The following is an 8,692-nucleotide window of genomic DNA, read 5'->3' on the forward strand; positions in this document are numbered from 1 at the left end:
TTCCACCCTATAATTATCAGGGGGTTGCCAGGATCTGCCGAGAGATAGCCCTCCCTTTTTGGCAGAAAACCTGTTTTTCAACTTTGCAACTCAAGCCACTCTGAATTTAACATCCTTCACTTTTTTATCTTAAATCCAAAATTAAACAAGCATGTTGCATCAAATAACACATGTGATACAGTCTCACCAGTAACAAACCCCTTCATATTGCTAAAGACTGTGAAGCTTTTATTTACCAGTGTGCTATTTCAAAACACAGGCAGTCATTTTGCTTTATTTTTCAAAAGCCTGATTTTTTTACATGTGGTGAAAAGCTGACGTTTCTTTCTTTAATTCGGTTTGGCAGCTTCATCAGATTTCCACAATGTCTTTGCAGCTAAAGTCATTTTGTTGGAAACATGAGTTTTATCTGAACATTGATATATGAAACTGACTAGGCTCAGATAGTCCTTTGAAGACAGCTGGTGTTTGCTACATTTTAAAGAAAATGAACACCCGTTCCCGTGTGAGTGAAAGTAAAGTTTCTTGTTTATTTCTTTCAAATCTACTTTGACAGGACCTGTCATTCAGGAATTATGCCCGGTTTTTCTGAGGCACAATGAATTATCCTGGGCCTGGCAGGGCTTTTCCCATCACAGTGGTTTCAGAATGAATGGAAGAGAAATATTGGGTTTTCAGCAAAGCAACGCTGCCTTTTGACTTAATTCCATGTATATGTTGCAGAGCACACAGGCATGCTCCTGCAGTGTGTCCCCTGTTCCACCCTGCCTGAAGTGTGTGTGACAGGGTGATGCAGCCATATTTTTGGTTGTTGCAAAAACGCAGTTTTGAGGTACTGGCGTGCAAAGGAGCCAGGGCAAGTATTTTCCTGTTTCTTGCGCAAATGCAGCTTAGTGATGTGGTAAAGCACAGAGATATATCCCACAGGTTCCTTATACTTCTGTAGTATAACCATTGTGAATTCTTGCTTGTAGCCACCATCAAAGTCATTTACCTCCTTTGGGCCTTACAGGTGTACTGCGGGTCGCCTCGGAACTAATCAGTTAAAATTACAAAAGTAGTCTAAAAAGGAGTGTACACCAGGCAAGAAATAACCTAATTTATTTTGGGCTCAGATACAGCGGGGAAAGCGAAATTCGCACAGAAGCTTTTATAATCATACAAACTAATTCGCAGCAACTCATATTGCAACATTAACATAGGCCTCTATGTGAAGCTGATTGGCAAAGTCGTATAATTCCCCTATAGAAGGACATGGGTCCTGCAAACCTTTCCACACCACCCTTGGCCCCCTCTGTGACGTCGCAGTCCAGCCCACAATTCTCACATCATAATGTCAAAACATTGAGACATTTGAGATGACCTGCGGATCTTTATTCATCTTCCACCAGTTATCTCCATCCGTTTCCCATGGGAACACAACTGATCATGACACTGCAAGAGCCTTGAATTGTTGTCGAGTTGCCATTTTATTGTTGCATCTAAGGAACTCTTTGAACCTCTTATCAGACTGAGATGTGGTAATTTTGAAACCACGTTGGGGTGCGTTGAAACCGTTGGTAGACCAGTTTATTAAATGAATATGCCAAATTATAAAAAGTGTGTGCATTCACTGCCTTTCCTTGACACCCAGGGGCTTTGCTTTCCGACCTCGAAAGTATCAACGGCTGTTTTTGTTAGTTTCTTACCATATAATCCTGGGAATGTGTAATTTGCAATGTCCTGCCAGCCTCTGCGGGCTACTAAGCAATTGAATTAAATGTGAAGGTTCTGAGGCCTTTTTACAGCGCCTCGGTCTAATGTTAAATCTGTATACTTACCTGTAACCTACTTTTATTGCCTATATGTTATTTGCTTGAAACACAATTATTCGGGGTATTCTCCAGCCTAGTTCATCGAACAGTGTGGCTATCAATGAAGCCCCTCTCCCTTTTTAGTGGGCTAATTCCACAGCTGATAAGTTTGTGCCTTTTTGCCGCACTGAACTTGCATTTTTACCACATTATTCCATTTTAATGGACCAATCAATAACTAATTTTTTCCTACCCCCTTCCCCACTCTGCTAGTCTTTTTTTCAGATCCATACTCTTTTTAGTCTAGTCATATTGCCTCCATACTCCTCCCAATTTTCCAATGGTCCCTCTATGATGATACACCCGAGCCCATCCTTATTACATGAAATCCAGTAGGCCTCATAGTTTTCCACATCAGTGGGCTGTATTGTTACCCAGTCAACTTCATTATCATCAATTTTCACATCCTTGGTTAATTTGTTAGTGTGCTCCTGTTTACCATTTACCCTGTCAACATTCAGGGGCAGCATGAAGTTTCCTCTTTTTGTTAGTATAATGTCTAAAAAGAGTTTTGCCACTGCAGAAGGTGACGCGCATGAGGACCAATGCTGGGAAAATCACTCTAAACACCAGAAAGCCAGACGGACACACATGTGAAAATGCTGTGCTGTCCAACCAGTTGTTCGGCTGCACCCCACTATCTTCACTTGTAATCCTTTAGTGGAGTGTCTGTATTTCACTGATAGCTGCTTTCAGTGTTCTAATTGAGGCTTTGCCATCAGGCACCACCGTGCAGCAACTGCTCCCGAACGCGGTGCACACTCCTCCTCCTATAGCAGTAAGAAGGTCCAGTACATACCTATTCTGGAGAGCCACTAAACTTAGTGCTCTCAACTCTTCATTTACTGCATTTAGGCCTTTTGCTGTTGGAAGTGGCCAGTTGCAGCAACTCGTACCTTGTCAGCTGGAGCCATTTAGCATTGGCTGTAGGTTGAACACCCAGAAGCTGTAACCTTTTCCTTTAGCTCGATTGACCGCTCCTTTAGCGCAAACCCCATGGCACTGCTGGTTTGGGGCGCCACCAGAGCAGGGCTGTGCAGTGTAACGATCGCACAAACCCCACTCCAATCAGGCAGAAGCTGGGCGTAGGTCTTCGATCCACATGCCCACCACAGTTCCATAAAATAGCTGTGTGCCGTGTCAGCACCGCACTCCTCATCACCTTGGCACAGCCGGTGTTCGTTCCCGAATGGATGGACCCACTTGACCTGAAACACAAAGGGAATTATGTAAAGCTCTTGATGTCACTAATCCAAGCCAATGCATGCACATATTTCCCACAGACTGCCTTGCAGCTATTATTTATTCTGGACACCAAGTTTTGTTCGAATCCCACCAAACCTTCAGCACGGCAGTGCATTATTCCTCCTTCCCATTGGCCACCGTACTACACTGTTCCTTTTATTCTCACTAATGGCCTTGTGTGACACCAGGCAATGCTGAGGCCCACTTTGTCTATGAACTGCAGCTGTTTATGTTCACTTATTATCTGCTCCCCCCTTTTTAGAGCCTTCTATTATGTATTCCAGTATCTTCGTTTTGGGTTTTTGCCATTCTGTCAAACTGGTCATAATTATCTGTGTACACCTCTTCCCCTTCACCCACCACTGAACAGACACTCGTTCCTTGGAAGAGACCCCTAGTTTTGCAGAGATAGGTGAATTAGAGATACTGCTTTTTCATATGATACAGTCTGAGGCAGCAAAAGCTTGAGTGCCCCTATTACGTGCAGGATGAGGGAGCAGACTGTCATGATCTCTGCTTCCAAAAGATCAGGACTTGCCCGACTCCCTTGGAAGCAGACCCATAACCCCGGTTCCGAGTGCCAGCCAGTCCCAATTGGGACCTTTTGGACCCTGTCCTGGCGCCAGTGGCACCAGGCTCATAAAGATGCCCAGTCCCAGCGCTGGGTGCCCAGTCCCAGCTCATAATGCTTGGGTGGACTTACCTGCAGCAGACCATGCTGCTTACTTACCTGCCAGTTGAACCCCTGATCCTCTTCTGTTTGGGAGTACTTTTCCTGTTGGGTGGGGCAGGAGCCACTCCCTAGGTTCAGAACACTGGAACTCTTCTGGAAAGCAGGAACTCTTTTCTTAGGCGTGGCTGTGGAAGGAGACACCTAAGCACTACAGGAGGCTATTTAAACCACACCCGATGGATGAATCTTGCTTTGCGTTATTCTGCATTCTCTGCAGCAGAACGCTCATCGTGTCTTCTGCTTCTGGTCCTGGGCCTAAGGGAACAAAGGCTTACCATCCTGGAATCCAGTCTTCAGCAGCACCTGTAAAGACAAAGAAAGAACAGGTTAGCACTACGGTCTTCAGTGGCAGCGCATCTCTTACCTGGTCCATCGGCTGTCACCAACGCCTCGCGCTGCATTCCGGCATCTGAAAGACAAAGGCTTACCTACTCTTCGCATGCTCCGGAGGTCTTCGCACTGCATTCCGGCATCTGAAAGACAAAAGCTTACCAGCTCTTCGCACGCTCCGGAGGCCTTCGGCGCTGCATCCCGCATCTGAAAGACAAAAGAAGGTGCGTTTAAAGACATTGGGCAACTTTATTACTCACGTGCCATTACTCCTTCCCACGCCGAATCCAGTGGGTATTCCAGCACCCTTCAGCTTCTCTAAAGCTCCGAACTTGTACCTGCAAGATAAAAGGGACAGTTAGTGCGCATCGTGAAGCAGGCTACAAGCGCTTACTTACGTGCTTCCAGGCGCTTCTATTCCTCACGCGGGTTCGATCCTCAACTCTCATCAGCCCGCCATCGCCGGAACCCTGCAAAACAAGAGATATCATTACAAAAGACTTTTAAGACATTTGAAGTGCCCTGAACTTACCGTTCGTGCAGTTAACGACGGACAGCAGTCCTCTGAGGTCAAGAGGCCTGCACCCTTATCCAGTGAAGAAACTGGTTACGGCACCCTGCCCCGAGGCAGATGGAGAGCTCGGCGTTCACTTACCTAAGGTGAGGGTGTTAACCTTTGGGGTTCTACAGGAGAAGAGAAAGGGAAGAGGAGAGAGGCACCCAATAACCCCAGTTCATTAATCCCATATTTTCTATCTGCAGACATCTTACTCTTCGAGTCAGACATACAGTGCACAGAGGTCCAGCCCAAAGAGCCAACCGTGTGTTACACATCACCTTTGAAGATACGGCATTCACCCAGTCAAGACCGGCGCCTCTGCGGGAATCAGGTGAGCGTTACAGGACACAAAGACTACCGCAAAACTCCCACCCAGGTGCTATGGAAACCTCGGATACCGACCAGCTAGCCCAGTTACTTGGGGAACTAAGAGCAGAAGTGCATGCAGCCCATCAGGAAACGAATGCTCTAAGAAGGGAACTGATTATTTCCAAGGAGCGAACAGACGATCTTGCTAGACAATTGCTACAGTCACAAGCCGGACAAACTCTGTTACCCGCATCAGGGGAAAATCTTCCTTCAACATCCTCTACGAACCCAGTGCAGATCAACCTACCTGGGAATGTACCTCTGGCTCCGCCCGAACTATTTTCTGGTGACCCAAAGAAGTTTGCAGTATTTATTAATCAGTGCCGGTTGCACTTCTTATGCCGGCCAGCAGCCTTTCCAACTGATCAAGCTAAGGTAGCTTTCGTGCTTTCGTACCTTAGTGGCAATGCGGCAGACTGGTCGATCCCTCTAGTTAATCAAGATGATCCGGTTCTCCATGATTTTCGAGCTTTTCAGCTCAGTATGGAAAAACTGTTTGCAAGACATTCACAGGGGCAGGCCTTGGACAATGAGCTCCTTTCATTGCGACAGGATAATCAAGACCTTTTGGCCTATATTGCGTCTTTCAACAGACTGATAGTGGAAACTCGATGGCCTGAGGACAAAAGGATTACGCTGTTTTATAGAGGTCTACGTGGAGAGCTCAAAGATGTGTTAGCCCAAGTAGTGAATCCCCCGCAAGACTGTTCGGACTATATTGACTTAGTCGTTCAAATTGACCACAGACTGCAGAACAGGAAGGCCGATCGTTCCAAGTTTGATGCTCGAGTATTTTCCAAACCACCAACTCCTACCAAAGGAGTAGACTCCGGGGAACCCATGCAAATAGGGGGTCTGAAAGGACCCCTAACACAAAAGGAGCGGGAAAGGAGAAAACAGCTGCAATTATGCCTCTATTGCGGAAACTCGGGGCACTTTCTTCGAGACTGTCCGGTGAAACCAGCCAAGAAGGCAGTAGGAGCTGCAATTACCAGGGTCACAAACTCTGAGCAGGGAAACGACCTCGCCCGACAAGAATAGAGGTCCTCTTGCCGAGCGTTAAAACCAGTTCCGTGACCTCGCATTTCGTGATACCTATGGTCCTCATTAGCCCTGAACATCCGGATCGATTACATGCGATTGAAGCTTACGTCGACAGCGGTGCCATCAGCAATTATGTGGATCATGAAATGGTTTTGAGGATGAATCTGACTCTTTGTCCAAAGGCTGTAAAGGACGTCATTACTACGGTGGATGGTACGGAGATAGCCTCCGGACCAGTAACGCATACCACCCAAGAAGTGACGCTAGTAAGTCAAGGTGGACACCATGAGAAGATCGTGTTCGATGTGATCAAGGCCCCCCAGTTCCAGATTATTCTAGGAATTCCTTGGTTAGAGAAGCACAATCCTCAGATCGATTGGCGAGCAAGAACGGTTCAGTTTCCAGAATGTGTCTCTACTTGTCACCCTCGACCTGGTGTTGCACTGGCAGCAATTTCCTCGGAGGCTCCTCAGTTACCTCCTGAATACCTAGAATTCCAAGATGTTTTCCGGAAGGATCAGGCTAACTCTCTACCTCCTCATAGGTCTTATGACTGCCAGATAGACCTGATACCTGGATCTACTCCTCCTTGTAGTAGAATTTATGCCCTCACAGAGCCTGAGAATCTTCACCTCCGACAATACCTGGATCAATACCTAGCGAATGGGTTTATTCGTCCTTCCAAGTCCCCTGCTTCCTCAGCTTTGTTCTTCGTTCCAAAAAAAGAAGGGGACCTTAGAACTTGTATAGATTATCGCGCCCTGAACCAGATCACCGTTAAGAATTGATATCCGTTACCTTTGATCCATGAACTCCTGGACCAAGTCAGAAAAGCATGCATATATACAAAGCTGGATCTTAGAGGAGCCTACCACTTGGTACGAGTAAAAGAGGGCGATGAATGGAAGACGGCCTTCCGCACCAAGTATGGGCTATTTGAATATCAGGTCATGCCCTTCGGACTTTGCAATGCCCCGGCCGCCTTTCAATATTTTATGAACGATGTCCTCAGAGAGCTCATAGATGTGTGTGTTGTTGTTTACATTGACGACATCCTCGTTTATTCTTCATCGAAAACTGAACATCGGAAACACGTGAAAATGGTCCTCAAGAGATTGCGTCAACACAAACTTTTCGCTAAATTGGAAAAATGTGTTTTCAACGTGACTGAAGTTGAATTCTTGGGATTCATATTATCACCTAGCGGAGTGCGTATGGATTCAAAGAAGGTCGATGCAATTCTCAAATGGCCATCGCCATCCTCCGTAAAAGGTGTTCAAAGCATGTTAGGCTTCGCTAACTTTTACCGCAGGTTTATCCCCGAATTCTCTCGAATAGTCCAGCCCATCACCGCCTTGTTAAAGAAAAACAAACATTTTGAATGGTCTACCGAGGCGGAACAAGCTTTCCAGAATTTGAAGACTAGATTTATCTCTGCACCGATCTTAAAACATCCTCACCCAGAACTCCCCTACATCGTTGAAACTGATGCTTCGAGCCTTGCCATGGGGGCAGTTCTATCACAAAAGGACCCAGTAACCAATCAGTTGCATCCCGTGGCATTTTGGTCCCGCAAATTCTCGCCTCCTGAAATCAATTACACTATTACTGATAAGGAACTTCTAGCTATCAAGTCCGCCTTTAAGGCTTGGCGGCATTATCTTCTGGGGGCCCAACACACCGTTACTGTGTTTACAGATCACCGAAACCTGCAATATTTGAAAACCGCAAAAGTTCAATCCTCTAGGCAACTCCGTTGGGCACTATTCTTTGCCGAGTTTGACTTCATAATTACCTATCGACCTGGTACAAAAAACGGTAAAGCTGATGCCCTTTCTCGGATGGGAGTGGAAGAACATTTGATCAATCCTAAACCTGTACCTATCATTCCCGAACAAAGAATTCTAGGTGTAATCGCCACACAATCCATAGAGGAAGTTAAGGATAAAGCCAGGCTACTGGTAACTCCAGCAGACATACAGAATTGGCATCGGCAGGGAAAGGACTTTACGGTGAAGGACAACCTATTATATTTCCAAGAACGGTTATACCTGCCCAGCACAGATTTACAGAAAAAGGTAATCTCTTGTTATCACGATTCTTAATGGAAGGACATCCCGGTATGACCAAGACCTCGGAAAAGATCAAGCGCTACTTCTGGTGGCCGTCTTGGAAAAAAGATATCAGAGACTTTATAATGTCCTGTGGAGTATGCGCCCAAAACAAGAGTCAAAAGGAAAAACCAGCCGGCCTCTTACGCCCTATTGACATCCCGCCTCGCCCTTGGCATACGCTTTCTATGGACTTAATCACCGATCTACCTCCATGCTCCGGATACAATACGATCCTAGTAATCGTGGACCTATTCTCCAAGATGGCGCATTTCATTCCACTGAAAGGCTTACCAACAGCAGCAACTCTGGCCCGAGAATTTCTCGAAAACATCGTCCGACTGCACGGTTTTCCTTCAGTTCTAATTTCGGATCGAGGTAGTCAATTTATTTCTCATTTTTGGCGAAGTTGCTGTCGGTCGGCTCAAATTGATGTGAGACTTTCGAC

This window comes from Ambystoma mexicanum, chromosome 5q, assembly GCF_040938575.1.
Source record: "Ambystoma mexicanum isolate Mex_15411 chromosome 5q, UKY_AmexF1_1, whole genome shotgun sequence".
In the NCBI taxonomy this organism is placed as follows: Eukaryota; Metazoa; Chordata; class Amphibia; order Caudata; family Ambystomatidae; genus Ambystoma; species Ambystoma mexicanum.